This window comes from Podarcis vaucheri (genome assembly GCF_965113315.1).
Source record: "Podarcis vaucheri genome assembly, chromosome: 9".
Taxonomy (NCBI): Eukaryota; Metazoa; Chordata; class Lepidosauria; order Squamata; family Lacertidae; genus Podarcis; species Podarcis vaucheri.
In genome coordinates, this window is record NC_138767.1 from 54,022,654 (window position 1) to 54,039,870 (window position 17,217).

Consider the following 17,217-nt stretch of genomic DNA (forward strand, 5'->3'; position numbering starts at 1 on the left):
AATCTTCCATATTAATCTGGAAGGCAGCTAAGATGATAATGGATCTGAGCAAAGGTGAACAACAGTAATGGCATGGTGTGTGTGCTGCCACCATGGTTTGCTGAGGCTAAATATTATGCCTAAAATTAAGGGGGGGGGAGTTTAGACATCACTTTTAGCTGCCACCGCAAACAGCAGTGGCAGTGGAGGCAGTCTCACAGCTAATTCAAAAGAATCTGTGTTTTAAGGGAAGGACTTCATTGACCGTTCCTTGAGTGAGGTGGTGGTGGGCAGGAGGAGGGTCCCATTGGATGGCTGGACAGTGGCAGGGCTGGCCAGACCAAAGGAAGCCAGTGGTGTACGTGTGCCAATTTGCCCTACACCTGAGGCAATTGCCTCAGTGTGTCTAATGGTAGGCCAGCCCTGGACTTTTTGGTGGAGAAGGAGAGTTCTTATACTGCATAGAGATTTGTCATTATGCCTGCTAAAAGGCTAAGTTAAACTGCTAAAAGGCCAGTTAAAGGTAATTCAGGCTCTGGCTACAAGCTCTTGGGAAGCATGACTTCTCCCTGTTGGAGCCACATAACATGGCTGGTGTATAGCATGTTCCTTAAGTTGTGAATGTTTAACTCCCCAGGGTACCTGGACCACTAAAAACCCAGATTCAATAAATTCATTTTAGCCAGTGTAGTGCAAACTCCTTAGTTTTGTTATCTCATCTTGAAACTCTGTCCCTCTTCTATAAACTCAGCTTGAATGTCTTCTTATCTAAAAACTAATAGGTCAAAATGTTTCACCTTATTGAATCTTGTAATTTTTCCTCTATTTTCTCTGTATCTCCACTGGACAGCATTGCTATCGACCCTGTCTTCTTGGCAAGCATGCTGGGATTTTTTATTATTATTCTTACTTCTCTTTAGATTTTGCTTGTCAGATCCACTCATTACAAAAACCAGCCACATCTCCCTTCAAAGTGCAACTTTTCTTCTGGAATCAGTGGCAACAACAAAAGGTGGATTTTGCTCCCCTTTTCAAATTTGGCACAAGACCCCATCCAGTGAGCTAGGAATCTGGATAATACTAAATGGGTACCTTGGAAAGCAATTTTTCTCTACCTGCAGTACCTCAGAACAATTTATTTTGGAGTAGAATATGGAAGAAAAAGTATTGCAATGAAAGCAAAATAACTTACTATTCAAATTCCAAACTTATATGCATCTAATGCAACAGAGGCTGTGTACGTACCATACATATAAAGTACATTACTTTCCCCAAAGAATCCTAGGAACTGTACTGTACCCACACACAGAACTAAAATTCCCAGCACCCTTAACCAGCTAGTGTTTCCAGGATTGTTTATGGGAAGCCATGTGCTTTAAAAGGATATATACACAGCCCTATTCTGCCTTAGAGGAGACATATGAGGGTTGTAACCAGTGCTAGTTCTACTTTGGGTAGAACCATTGAAGTTAATGGACATAACTTAGGTCAATTAATTTGAATGGGTTCTGAGCAGGGCTTAGTTGAATACAAGAGATACTGTTTCCTAAGGGAACCCAAATACTTTCTATATACAGGAATACTATTTCGGTATTCCCTGTCCCCCCCCTTTTGTACTATTTTCTATTGATTGGAGCTTAAATTGACTATTGCAAATTTTCTTTCCTCCTCCAAGACAGTGCTGAATTTATGTATAAGCTAAACAAGCTATAGCTTAGGGCCCTACTCTCTTGGAGGTCCCCCAAAAAATTAAAGGAAAAAAACCTGGATGCACATTTCCAAAATATAAAAAAACAAATAAAATAAAACCTACATATAGCAGCAGTGTTTTGTGTTGTGTAGGCTCCTATTATATAAGTAATGGGCCCCGCCTGCTAGCCTGCTCCCTAAAATATCACTGGTTTGTTCATTTCTATATATAGGGTGCCTACATTCTGCATGGATTGGTTGCACGGCAACATGTGCAAATGGCTTTAGATACCTATTAGGTCCATAAATTACCATATAGCACATATTCAACACAAAAAAGCGACAATTTGTTGTTGGCAAAGGACAGCTGGACATATAAAGGGCCCCAATACCTTCAGTAGCTTAGGGCCTCATCAAACCAAAATCAGACCCTGCTCCAAGAAATACACTTTTGTCAACTTGATACACAACCCATGCTTTGAACTACAACTCATTGTCCCAGCCAGCATGGAGAATATTCAGTGAAAGTGGGAGTCCAAAGTATTTGGCAGTGGCGTAGCGTGGGGGGTGCAGGGGGCCCAGCCGCACCGGGCGCAACATCTGGGGGTTAGGGGGCGCAAATCCACGGGTTAGGGGGCGCAAATTACTTGCCTTGCCCCGGGTGCTGACAACCCACACTACGCCACTGGTATTTGGAGGACAGTAAGCTGGGAAAAGCTGGTGTTAGCCTCTCTAACTGCTTTTATACTGAATTTATAGGCATGTGCAGTATGCGCCAAAGTAGGGCACCCCAAGTTATTAGTATATGTCGCTAACGGAGAGGATAACATTGAAGCATGACCAGGAACAATGAATTGCCGCTGTTGAATTCTAATATTTTAGTTTGTTGCGTTGTTTCCACTCTTCATTTCTCGTGATACTTCAGAGACAATGGAAGGAGCAGAAGCTGTTGCATCTACAAGTAGTGAAGATGTGAAAACAAGTGAAATACTGAAACCTCAACTTCACATAAATAATCTGGTTGATTCAGTCAGTCTTGAAGATAAAGAAGGTGCGGAAAATACAATCAAATCTGATGAAAATGCACTCCAAAATGAAAACATTCATTTTTAGATAGCTTCCTTACATCAATGACATTGCTTTGTGCCTTAATTCTCTTTCATCAGATACGATGGAATATTTTATCATAAAGAATGCTGGAAATGTTGATCATATAAAGAATTTGCAGAAAAAGAATGTGAATTGGGAAAAAGGAACTGTTTTAAAGATCACAATGAAAATCATTTTTATAGGATTTTTAATGGGAAAAGACGACAACATCCAAAAATTATTGCACATGTACTCAGAGGACATGAAGTCTGTTGTTTGTGAAGATGAACTGTGACACCCTGCATTTTCTCAACAGTGAGGAGCATCCTCAAAGGCTCCCTCTGCTCTTTAGAAGCCTGTTATTGGTAATTTGAGTGATACATTTCCAAATTTAGAAACTTTTTTTTTTTAAAAAAAGCCTTAATATTATATAAACCAAATGCAACTGGTGAAAGATTGTTCAGCACACTCAAAAGCGTAAGAAATTGCTTACATTCTGCTATATCTCAAGAATATTTAATGAGTTCAGCAATTTTAGCGATTGAAAGTTCTGCATTGCAAAATATAAATTATGACGAGTTAATTGACATTTTTTGTATGAAGGAAATGTTGAAGAAAACACATTTGCATTTTATGAATGTTTTACAAAAATCTTTGAATTTCCATTCCTTTTGTTCCTTCAAATGAAGTTCATTTTCAGATACAGCGCATTGTTTTCTTTTCATCTTTCTATATACATATATCATTAATTTGAAACCAAAAGTACTGTTCCATAATATAATAATAAAAAGACAAGCCATGTTATTCACTACCTCATTTTTATGCATTCATCTCTGTCATATTTTTGGACACATTCAAGTTTATTTAGGTGAACAAATGGAAGGCCATAAATCTTCCACCAATGTGGCCTTCCAAATGCTCTTGGACATCATTTCCCAGTAACACGGCCAATGGTCAAAAGCGATGGGAGTTGTTTTTCCCCCAAATGCTCTACCATGGTGATGACACTGAATTTTCATCACCAAGTCCAGCCCTAGAGAAGCTCTGGTGGTTTGTGGCCAGGGGCTTTACTTTACTTTTGCTTTTCAGGGTTGTTTTTTTTTCCTGGCAGAAAGCTAAATTTGGATTTCAACTACTGATACTATCTTCTGAAGAACATGAAATCATGACATTTTGCCGAATTGTGATTTTAGTTGCTCGGTTCAGCTATGATGTCATCCTTTTCCTTGCCAGCATTAATATCCCTGTGCATTTAGCATTAATATAAACATAATAGATCTCATCACACCTACGCTAGCAAGAGAACTTTTCTATGCTTTGCTTAGAAATATGTAGCCCATGACCTCTATTAAATTATGGTTAAAGTGAAAATCTCTGCTTGCGGTGGGTTTAAAATGGGGGGAGGGGGAATAACTTTAAAGCCACATAAATTTTAATGGATGGAAAAAGGGTTGGGGCCTGCAGATTTCTTGCTATTGTTCCATAACTGCCGCACATTCTGTGTATAATCTCCTGCATTCTGTCGCTTATCAAACAGTGAGCATTTAATTAGATGAGATGGGTTTTAAGTTTCCCGTGCAAAACATCAAACAGGCCTTGTCGCAATGAGCTTGCATTCCAGTAACTGTTTAAAAGAAACCACGGGTTTCGTGTTTTTAAACAAAACTTCTCCTTATACTGAATCTTCATTAATAACCACCCCTTTTCTGTCATGGTTCAGTCACTTAAGACCATTTAGTATCACATTTTAATTATTCTACACACCTGTGCCTATCATAAGATTTTTGCTCAGGGAGAGAAGCTCCTGGGGCGATAGAAGAAGCCAGGTTAAATCTATTTTTATGATGAAGTTAATTATAGAGCATGTAATTATAAGCAAGGATTGATATCTACATAAATGAGAACAATGAAAAATCCAATGTCATTCAAAAAGTCATTCAACCAGTCCTCTGAATTTCACTTTAGCATTTTTTAAAGGCATATGTGGGCTGAATAGATTCACTTCTTCTTTTTTTAGTCTATCTGCTATATCTCTAATAGCTCTGTGATAACTGTGATGTAGTCCAAACTATAGATTAGAGATGTGGGTGCTGTTAAATGGAAAAAAGAATGAAAAAAACTCTTTGCTAGAAGACAAAATAAGACTACAAAAAAGGAAGCCAAACCCATCTTGCAAGGATTTTAAGAGCAATAAAACAGACAATATGGGGTGTACTTCAATGGACTGCAACACACAACCCAGTGCAATTGGATTTTTTAAAAACATTAGTCTCCTGGAAGTCAGTGGGGCTAAAGGCAGTGATGCCATTTCAGTTATTGCCAGGTATCAACCCAGAGAGTAGCACTTACCTGTGAAAGTCAAGAGAGTATATAGCCTATGTACTTTCATTATTGTTTTCCCATCTGTTCCTTCATCCATATCATTGTTATCCGGGTAACAGAATGCCTTGATTTGAACGAGTTATCTCAGGTTCATGACCAACTCAAATTTTCTACTTTCATGGAACCATTTCTATTTTGTTTTGTTTGCTGTGGATGTTGCACACATTGCCACCAGGGTATATCATGCATGTTCCTGGATGCACTCTCAATTTCTACAAGGCAATTATGAGGTTCAGTAGGCCTCACAGAGCACTGTTCTGTGCATTCTAGAATGTGGCATGAGATCTTCAATGAAGTGTGGGACTTCTACAGCAGACCAGGCAATATGGAAATGGTTCCATGAAAGTAGACCATTTCAGGCCACATTCTAAGATGCACAGCACAATCCTGTGTGAGGCCTTTTGAATCCAATATGTGTGGAATACAGCACTTGTGGAATGCTTAACTCTCCATCAGAGGATAATAAGAGGAATAAGAAAGAAATATGGGTTTGACTCTGTGCGGTCTCGATTTATATCATTTATTAACTGTAGTACAGTAACCTCCCTTCTGTCTCAGTCACAGCAGCCACTTGGAAGACATTATCTTAACGCTTTAGATTGAAGGATGCCCTGCGAATGTGAGCAAAAGATTTCCCAAGTTTGTTTTGATACCATGTGGATGACTGCATACAGCACTTAAGATCTGTACATGCATTTGTCTTGGAAGAAAATACTTTGCGTTTGGTAATAGTTTTTGCAATTTTCAATCAAGTTTTAAGCCTTGTGTAAACTGAGAGTGCTTCCTGGAACACTCACAATACACTTTTGTGGCTACGCATTGCAGAAGAAGATAGATAATAGTAGCCAAGATATCTTTCAGACAAGGCTGTCTGACTTGTCTGAGCTACTTACTGAGAATCCCCTGATGAGCTCCTGTGGGACTTGTGTTCCTCAAAACACAGTTTGAAATCTGCAGGCCAAGACCAGTTTTAGGAAACCAGTGGTTCTCCAGATGTTGCTGGACCAAAGTTCCAATAATCCTTAGACATAGGGCTGATGGGGTTTGAGTCCAACAACACTGGAGTCGGGCACAGGACCCTAGAAACAAAGTAGCTTTGAAAAGTTGTAGCACCTGTGTGCCTGTCTAAAAGGATCAAGGCACTCCATGTAAAAACTCAATTTGTAAAAAGCTGCTTTTTTCCGCTGGAACCCTCTCATCTAAATGACATAAATGATACTTGGCCATTTCTCTCTCCACCCCCACCTCAGGAGGAATTGTCTCATTATTCTTTTACATTTTGGCTCGCACAATTGAATTCCACTTTTACAAGAGCAAAATTAACTTCCTCGAGCTAAGAGTTCTCTTGTTTCATCAGAGGTGAGATCCAGCTACTGTAAATTCCTGGCAGGAACCAATGCTTTCCTGTATCCCTTCATTTTATGGAAGCTGTCTTAATATGATTTTCTGTTTTGGCTCAGAAAATTACTGTAACTCCATCTCAGGGCAGGAAATGTGTTTCCTTGAGACTGGAGCTCTGTTGTTACATTCAGAGCTGAGTTCTGCCTAGATCCACTACTCATTCTGGTAATTAAGTGCTAACTTATGAGACGGGAGTGAAGGCCAATTGCCCTGGATGAAATGTGTGGCTGAAGTTCCTAAGTGTTTTCAAGCCATTGGGATGAAAACTTTCCAATGGAACCAAAGCTGGAAATAGTTTCATTTTCTTTTTCACTTTCTCTCTCTCAGCATTTGTTCCTTTTCCCCTTGATCTTACAAATGCTATCCCTTTTTCTAGTCTTAGAAAGAGAGAGAATGTGTCCCTTCGGATATCCTTTCTGTTGTGCGTTTATGATTATTTGTGCTCAGGGTGGTATTGGGGCAGTTATATACAATCTCTCTTTCAATACAGTTTGTGTCTAAAGAAGTTATGGGGTGGACATACATTTCATTTCCCATGAGTGCATGTCTTATAGTTTCCTGCTGAAATGCTGTAGCTTTTCAGGATTGTTTTGGGTGTTGTTGTTGTTTTGTCCTGCTTTGGTTGTGCTACAGTGTAGGTATGCCCTTCCATTTGACAATAATGCAGCAACATGGTGCATTACAGCACAACTAATAAAACAAAATGAGGTGTGGGTGGTCCAAAATATAGCAACTACAAATGCACAGTTACTGCATCAACGACATGTTGCAGAATTCACTTGCAAAAGAAACACCCATCTTGAGGGACCCAGAGTTATGTCTTGTAGTTAACAAGAGAAAGTAATGTGTTTAACATATTTGGCCTCAGGTGCGTAAACCTATAGTAAGATACCATGGCTGGCAGCTTGAGAGATTTTCTGTATTCTTCAGCATAATATCATAGTTTGTACTTTTTTCTGTTCTAAGGGAAGCCTGTGATAAATGTTCCTGCATATGTCCCTAATTTGTATATGAGATAAAATAATACCACACTATATAAAAATCAATTTTTTAAGCTTTGCCTTTAGCTAATTTAAGTTGGTGAAGTAATTGTTCTGCCACGACTATTTGCTACAGCTCTTTGTAATAAGGTTTCAGTGTCAAATATTCAGCAGTTTCCACATTTTTGCTTATTTTTTGCCTATTTTTTGTTTGACTGTTCCTTTTTAGCACATCACAGGGTCACTCAGTGATCCCCACGTGGTGTTAGAACTGATTCTGCAGTGTGTAACATATTTGTGATAGACCTATTTTTAGGCTGAAGGCTAAATATATCAGTGGTGGCAGCAGAGGAGGAGGCATGGGGAATGCATTTCTGGGGAGGCAACTATCTCTTAGGTCAAATTTCCTGAAAGAGAAATGATAATATATTTCACATTGATGCTCCCTTTCTAACTTTTTTTTTTTTAAGAAGGGAAGTCCTATTTAGTTTCATGAACTTAAATTTTCAAGAAGGTGTGTTTAAATTTGCAGTCATGCTTTTATTTCCAGTTTACAATTTAGTTATAATTTGTGTGTAAAAAGTGACTTCCCTTCATATCCAACAATGGGGGCAGGTACTGATTGGGCTGGACTGTAGTTTTATCTGCAGAACCTGCAAATTACAATTCCCAAATAATGTTTGTTCTGCCGCCGTGCAGAGTTTATCTTTTAATGTGACAGTACCTATGCTTTAGAAGTCTTTGATGATTAGCCAGGGCTGTAAGAAGGAAATGCCATCCTGCATTTGTCACATGCATCACTGCTTCCATTCTGCTGCAGTTCGCCCTCTGCCAAAAACTGTTCATGTCAAAATTACGCAAGTTATGTTGTCATCACATTATTTCACTCCATTCATTTCAGTGCAAAGGACCTCAGTGCAACTGGGTGGGACTGGGGCATGTAATCAATTACTTATTTGTGAATTGAATGTAATGACAATTGAATGCTGATCGTATCTGCTTTATTTATTTCTGTTCTGGAACAAGTTAGTGAACATCTGCAATTACACTCCTGTTTCTGTTTCGATTGGAATTTGCAGGCACTCTCACTATATAGTTTTAGATGTCTAAAACCATTTTATTTCAGCAGACCTACCAAGACATGTATTTGAGTTATGCATAGTTGGTTGTTATTTTTTTTTTTTTTAAAAAATGCTACTTATATCTGCGTATTATTGTTAATTATATTATATTATTTTATGTACACTGGGTTTTTTTATTACTAAGTAACTTCTATATTTTATCCAAATAAAAATTAATATATATGACTGGTTTGTAAAGCTGTAGTTATAGACATGCTTACTAGAATGGAAGTTTCTCACCAAACTCAAGAATCATAATGGGGACTGTCCTTAAGAAACTGCTAAAGTTCAGCCCATTTCATTCTTATCTCTACTATGGTGTTCCGATTATGCACGTAAGCATTCATTGTGGAATTTGTCTATTTGCTTTTGATATAGTACATAACATTTGACATACGCTGCCAGGAAAGAGAGGTTCCAATTGTCTAATTTCCATAAGTGTAAGTGTTCCCTTAAGCAGTTAGGAGATGGATTTGAGGGATATTTGGTTTTATATCACAGCATAAGTGTTATATAAACCCCACTTTTAACACTACTTATGTTACATTTACTGTCACAAGTAGTCTTTGTCACTGCCAAATTACCTCTTTTCAACAGCAATTTATGGCTAAGAAGAAAAATGTTAACAATTGCACTTCTTTAAAAGAAAACACCACACAAATAAATAAATTAGACATAGAAAGTGGTAGAAAGAGTCACTTTAGTCTTGTTTATAGAACGAACGTGTTGGAAGCTGAATAAAAAGACCTGTTTTTAATTTAATTATGAGTGTTAAAAGAGAATGAAACAACAGAGAGAATAAGATCATTTGATCACAGAAACAGCATGTCCATGAACTTAATGGAGAAATTGGTCTGCAGATTGAAGTGAATGAGAGATACAGAAGGGGACAGATGCCCCCTCTCAGAAGTTTTCATATCTCAAAAAGAACTCCACGAATATATGACCCCAAGCATTTTTGCTTGTCAGCACTATGAAGTCACTGACGTCTATCAAATTTCAGAGGGGTTACAATAGAAAAGACCAACCTTAAAAATCTGGCACCTTAAAACTATATGCTCAGTAGTGGTCCAGGGCAGGTGGGGCTACATTGCTGACCTGGCTTCCCAATGTTGCGTGCTGCTGGTGGTTACCAGGGAAAACAGGCAGCCAGGAGCTTCTTAGGGATGTGAGAAGAACCAGGCTGGATCAAGACAATGGTCCATCCAGTTCAACAACGTCCTGTTCTCAAAGAAGCCAACCAGATGCCCAGAAGTAGGATCTTAGCACCAGAAGGCTCTCGCTACCTATGGTCTCCAGCAACTGGTATTCAGAAGCATCAGTGCCTCCAACAAAGAAAGGGATGAAGGGAGAATATTAGAGAGAAGGATAACGGGCTGTAGCTGCTCAAATCCACTCAGAGGCAGGAAGAGCGAGGAGGAGGTGGGCTTGGAAAGATGGGGAGAAGGCAGATGGGAACCTTGGAAAGAGGAAGTCAAGGGGCCAAAGGACAGGTTTAGAAAAACAAACCAGGGAATGAGTGGAATGAGAAGAATACCAAGGGAATGTGAGAAGTGATGGAAAGGAGCTGCAAAGGACCAGTTTGGAACAGCCAGTTTATGTCATTGACTATAGACCTCTAATTCCCAGCAGTGGCCTGAATGTGTTTGGAACACTACCTGACAAAACCCCATGCTAAGGCTTAAATACACCATGTATTATTAGTGCTTTAATTTGGCTTATTGAGCCTGACATATTATTAGCACTTCCTGCGAGGCCAGGGGCATTGCGCATTAAATTGCTAGAGAAAAGCCTTTGCATTTTGCACACTGTTGCCATCAAACACAGAGAACACTTTTATGACTAACGGTACGGCCAGAAGGTTTGTCTGACTGAAGTGCCCATTACGCCTGCTGGTTCTAGGGAAATAAAGATGTCACTGGGAAGCAGGAAGAGAGTTGATGCCTGGATTATTTAATTGTGCTATAAGAATGGTGTGACAACACAGAATCTATCTGTCTTGTGTAATACGAGGAAATAAACATCTTTTGAATGGAAATGCTATGAAAGACATTTGAAAGCTCTGCAAAGCCTATAAAACATCTTGATATGATCCATTACAGGGAAAGTCGCAGCCCAAGTGCCACAGGTCCCAACCTACTTTTAAGTGTAGATCCATAATGCATTTCCTACAACAGTTCAAAGAAGAAAATAGCAATTGTCTTGTGCAGTTATATACACCAAGGATCACATTACAGATGGACCTGCTTTATTCTGTATTCATTCAAACTACAATAGCCAGTCTTGTGCTATAATAGTGTGTGTTAGTGCAGTGGCATAACAGTTCCTGTTTCAAAGGGGGTGTCAATATCACAATGGATCTGATTGCACTTACTGTAGAATAGCTTCTCCTCAAAAGCCCTCATGTTCTCAGCTTCCAACCTGCCTGAACTGAATGCAGAGAGTAGGCATGGACAAGTCTGTCAATTTGTGGTTCTCTTTCTTATTTTTCTTTTCTTATTTCTAATGGGATGCCAGTGGTGCTGTGGTCTAAACCACTGAGCCTCTTGGGCTTGTCGATCATAAGGTCAGTAATTTGAACCCCCACGACGGGGTGAGCTCCCATTGCTCTGTCCCAGCTCCTGCCACCCTAGCAGTTCGAAAGCATGCCAGTGCAGTTAGATAAATAGGTACCACTGCGGCGGGAAGGTAAACAGTGTTTCTGCGTGCTCTGGCTTCTGTCACAGTGTCCTGTTGTGCCAGAAGCGGTTTAGCCATGCTGGCCACATGACCCAGAAAGCTGTCTGTGGACAAACGCTGGCACCCTCGGTCTGAAAGCAAGATGAGCACAGCAACCCCACAGTCCTCCCCATAGGAGGACTTTAACACAGTATTTGCTGATCTCTGCATAGTCTAGATCAGGCAATTTCCACTTCCAAAATAAAAATTAAAAAATCCCATTCATTTCAACCTCTTGACATAAGATAATGCCAGAGTATTGTGGGAAAATAAAAATTAAAAAAAGACACTGATTAGCCCATGCGTGTAGCCAGGATTGTTGTTGTTGTGGGGGCAAGCCTTTTGTTAGGGGGCATCCCATTTGTTAGGGGAGGCAGAACCTCAGTTAGCTATGTATTTTTAATGATTTTTATTGATTTTGCTGGGGCAGATGCCCCCCTGCCCCCCTACTATGCCCATGGAGTAGCCTCCTAGATATTACCTACGTAGGAAGAATTCCACTAACGTAGGAAGAAACCAAAGCCTTCTCCCCCCTTCTGACCGACAAATCTAGAGCCAGCTCTGGCTGCATAGTTGCACTATAACCACTATAGCCCAAAAATGTATCTACAGAAGGTAAAATTAAGCAGCAAATAATTTGGGACTGTTTTTGGTGAAATGGGGATATTGGAGTGCATAAATAATGAACATGGCATATTCAGTAAAAACATAGCACTATTTTAATTCATAGAAAAGTGGATAACATTCCTGAAATATTCAAAAATATATTTTAAAAAGTTAATTAATCAGGCTGTGGTAGCTAATTACCCAAAGAAAGTAATAATTTACATCTCAGTTTTCTCCACAGGGCATATTTGGTCTTATTCAGTTTTACATGCAACTTAAGATAAAAACCTAGAACACATAATGCTTAAAAGACTCTATGGACTTTAAAAAAAGCCAGGGGAACCTACTTATTAGGGACTGTGTTCTGGCCAGGCCTGCATCTGCAGCCACTGATGTGGAAGGCCAGTGGGCCTCTTGCAAACATATCAAACTATACTAATGTGTGTAAGGTAAGGGTAAAGGGACCCCTGACCATTAGGTCCAGTCGTGGCCGACTCTGGGGTTGCAGCGCTCATCTCGCTTTATTGGCCGAGGGAGCCGGTGTACAGCTTCTGGGTCATGTGGCCAGCATGACTAAGCCGCTTCTGGCGAACCAGAGCAGCACACAGAAACGCTGTTTACCTTCCCGCTGGAGCGGTACCTATTTATCTACCTGTGCTTTGACGTGCTTTCGAACTGCTAGGTTGGCAGGAGCAGGGACTGAGCAACGGGAGCTCACCCCATCGCGGGGATTTGAACCGCCGACCTTCTGATCAGCAAGTCCTAGGCTCTGTGGTTTAACCCACAGTGCCACCCACGTCCCTACTAATGTGTGTAGTAATGTGCAAATGTGGTTTGAAATACAGCGGAGCGAAATGATCTCATTGTGTTTTAAGCAAGTATAATGGAAACACAGAATACCTTTATATTGCGAGGAATTAGTGGTGTCCAGCAATGGCTCCTCTTGTCCCCAGACCTCCTTTCTGGGGACTGGAACTGTTGACTGAGCCAACCACATTTATTATGTTGTGTTTGGACACCTAATGATAAGGGGACTAATATCTTTACTATTGCTTTGTCAAGGGCTCATCTTGACAGGTCTTCAAGGCCAACCACCTGTTAAATAAGCACTTGTGTCTAGTCATGTGATCTCTGAGAACTTTTATGCTTGTAAGAGATAAAAGGGCCCTGGAAATTCTCCTTCATGAACCTCAGCATACAGCAAGACTGTGGAAGATGCTATGCACTAGCTGTTACAGGAGTTCATCCGTTGCTGTTCTGAGGGGTTTCTCAGCAACCGAAGGGAACGAAGCTGTCTGTTTCTTGCTTTTGCTCTGCTCTTTGTTTTGCTTTCTCATGCTTCTTGTAAATAAAATCTGTTTATCATGGAACAGCATATGATCTTTTCCTCGTCTGGATCCCAGAATCTGCTCTTTTCTTTGTCTGGATCCAAAAAAAGAACATCTGCTGTTGTCAGAACAGCCAGTAATGTGTACACAGAATGAGACACAGTAGTACTAGATAAATACCCGTAGGTGTATTACACAGAAGAATCCAAAGACTAGTTTGCAGCACTAGATCTAATGGGCCTATGCTACATGAGGATAGATTTCAGTTGAGTGCTATGAGAAACTTTGTGAAAATAAGAGCAGCTTGAAAATAGAGCTTATTACCTAAAGGGATGATTGGCTTTCTCTCACCTTGGATTTCTTCAGCAAAGACTGGGCAACATCTTTTTGCGATGCTATGCTGCAGTTTTGGATTTCTTGAACCAATCAGGCAGTTGGAATAGATGGCCTGGAATACTCCTACCAGCTGTTTGATTCTATGTGGGCATGTCTGTGGATTTGCATTGTTGAACTGCATGGAAATTCCCATGATGGTTTAAGGTGAGTATGTCATATTTGAAGTACAAATTTTGAGTTAGACAGCACCAAAATGAGGAGATGAAACTGCACATCACGCCAAAGCCCATGTGAGGAGTCTGCATTTCCATTCAAACTGGTGATTTAATAAAGCTGTTGGAAAGGACCCCATCTCGGCATCCAGAAGTGATTTTCTCTCTCATCAAAGTGAACAATTGGGTCAGCTCCGCATAAAAAAATCTGCCCCATCACTGTGGCCATTCCATTAACGGAGTTGGATTTCCCCCTCTTGCTTACTTTGAATATATTTTCTGCTACAGCTGGGCTTTCTGCTTGCAGTAAAGAATTGGCTGCCATGATTTGTAGTCAGCATGCTGATTTTCATTTGGTCTTGGCTGAGTACATTTCTCATTTGTCTACTACCATAGCTGTGTCATTTGGTCTCTTATCAGGCAATGTAAGCAGAGCTGCCTACCAAAATGGCCCTGTCCATGTGATAACTTTGGCTTGCATGATTTCATGCTAGTGTACGCTTGAAACATATACTCTCATTACTTTTTTAGGCTTAGCCACAGATGAATATGATGCCACAGTGGGCAGATAAACTAAAGAAATAACACTTACAGCAGAGCTCATTCCCCAAGTCTTCAGAGTTAGATCTTGGTCCCAAACTTGGTGCTCTTCCTTAATCCTCAAAGTAAATAAGTGACTGAAAAGTCTCCTAACCATTCTGCATGGACTGATGGGGAATCTGCAACTCCTGAGTTGATGTTAAGTTCCACCTCCCATCAGCATAGCCAACAGGGGTGGACATGGTTAGCTAAGTGATATTAGCATGTATGCATGACTAAGTTGTTCCACTCCATTCAGGGAATAAATTTAAAGTTGGCATTTCAGGGAGGAAGCCTGCCTGGTCAGTTTAGAGGATGCATCTATTAATCTCACTGTTTTTAAATTGGAGCCTCAGTATGTAATCTTAGGTTAACATAAAACAGTAGAAACTTTTAGGAAATAAATTTCCAGTTTATTCTTTTATTTGATTGTAACCAAAAGATACACCAACAAATTCTTAGATTGTAAACAACAACAAGAAACACACAGACATTCTTTGGCTGAGACAAGTTCTGCTCGCAGCTTGTTTGAATAATGCGCATGTCAGATAATTTCCATTCTTCGTTTTAGTAACTGTAAATAATGTTTATAGAAATTATGATGATCTTTAACTTCCCGATGCTGTACAGTCTTCTTTTTTGGCATTGCATTATGGTATGTTTGCTTATCTAGTGAACTGACATTCATGGTTATGTGAAAGAAGTTACCGTCATTAAATATTACTCATAAAACATGTATTATATTGATATTATGAGTACTCCTGGCCCAGAAATGGAAGCAACAAGAACTCCCCACATTGGAAGATTGGCAAGTAAAGATGGTCGAATACGTGGAGCTGGCGAAGCTGACGGGGAAGATTCGGAATCGCTGTGATGATTTGTTCCAAAAAGACTGGGGCAAATTTATACTCTATGTGAAAGAAAATTGCAAACAGTTGAATACGTTTGTAGGTATAAGCTGAAATGTTTGGTAATGGGGAATTAAGGAGCTGATTTACTTATAAGTAGGTGATTGTTAAAAGATTGATTTAAGGTAAAAAAGTGAATTTAGGAATGTGGAGAAATTGGTAATGAGATATGTAAGTCTGTTAGAGGGAAGGAAGGAGGTTGATGCTTTATTTAAGCAATGTCTTAAGTTATTTTTTGATACTGAAATATAATAAAATATGGAAAACTTAATAAAAATTATATGAAAAAAAAGATATTATGTGTTCTTAAATATGCCATGTTTTCTCCTGATAACGCTTGGGGGAAAGTGCAGAAGGAGGGCTCCAAGACTATATTTTGCCTCAGGCCCCTGGTTACCTCTCTGTGGACATTGGTGGTGGAATGAGGAAAATTTGTGAGGTATAGAATGCACTGCCTTTTGCTTTGTTTTGCTTTTTGAAACAGAATCCTGAATAAATCCAAGAATAAGCCTTGGATTCCTGTTGGGAATCACCCCACTGCCACCGCTGAAACCTGAAACTGTGTCCTGGACTGATTTGATACTTTAAAAAGCATCCTGAAATTGCTGATGTACCACCAAGTATTTGTCAGAGGAAATGGAAACCCAGTTCTGATTTGTGAATTTGAAAGGCACCATTATTTGGATTCTAATTAAACCATGCTTTGAGGCCAAAAACATACTGAGAAATCCCTGCAGCTAGCCAGTTCAATATTTATTCAGTGTGCTTGTCCCAGACGTTACACACCCTAGAAAGAAACAGATCACTGCTTGACTAGAAGAGTGGAATATAATCTCAAAAGACAGATGTGCATTTTTTTGGCATGGAAAAATAAGGAGTTAGCCCACCCCGCTTTAGAATGCATAACAAATATAGATTTTATTGTCACTGAAATGGGTAAGAAATTGAAGTTGGTCCCTGTCTATAAATATTCCCTCATAAAATACAGCAATCAGGGAAGGCTTGATCTCTTTTTCATTCAAATATTTGTGCCGATATTCTTTTTATATTATTGAATTTTTAATAGGTTTTTTTATTGTAAGCGCTTTCTGATATACCACTTTGAATATTCTACAGAGACAAGCAGCTAAAATATATATAAGCAAGACAATAAAAATATTTACTTCAATTTCTGCTCACTGTCGATTTAGGGTAGGCCGATAAGCTGCAGATTACCTTTCCCATTCATCTCAGGGCAGATCCACACTAAACCTATAAAACACATTAAGTGCACATTTAAAGCACATGACTCATCTCCCTCAAATCATCATCACCATCACCTTGGGGTTGTAGTTTCTCCATCACTGAGCTACCATTTCCAGCACCATGAACAAACTACAGTTCTCAGTCAGTTCTACAGTTACGTGCTTTAAATGTGTATTGAATGTACATTAATTGTATAATGTGCATGTGTTCACAGTAAAATCCTGTTATTCCCACACCTAAGGAGGGGGCGCATCTGCTATCGCCCCTTCATGACTCTGGTTGGTTAGTTGCTCTGAAAGGAAGGGAGGGAAGCTGAGGCCCACTGACCAATAGGGAAACATGGAACACTAGACTTCATAAGCCGGCTACTCCCACAACTTGCAAGATTGCAGCGCTGTCCCTCCCTCTCTAGTTGCACTGTGGGCTTGGTGAGTCTGTCTATCAAATGGGTCAAGTAGGATTTTTTGAGAGGGGATTCCTTGACTGGACTTAGGCCATTCTGATTTTTGCCTTCTCGCCACTGCTGGGAATGATTAAGGCGGCCCTCTGGGAATGATGTGGTCTGGTAGCCATTGGTGGGCATTGAGTACAGGCAGGTAAGGGAGTGGGTGAGAAAACAGTTGAGGAAATTATGCATTATTGAG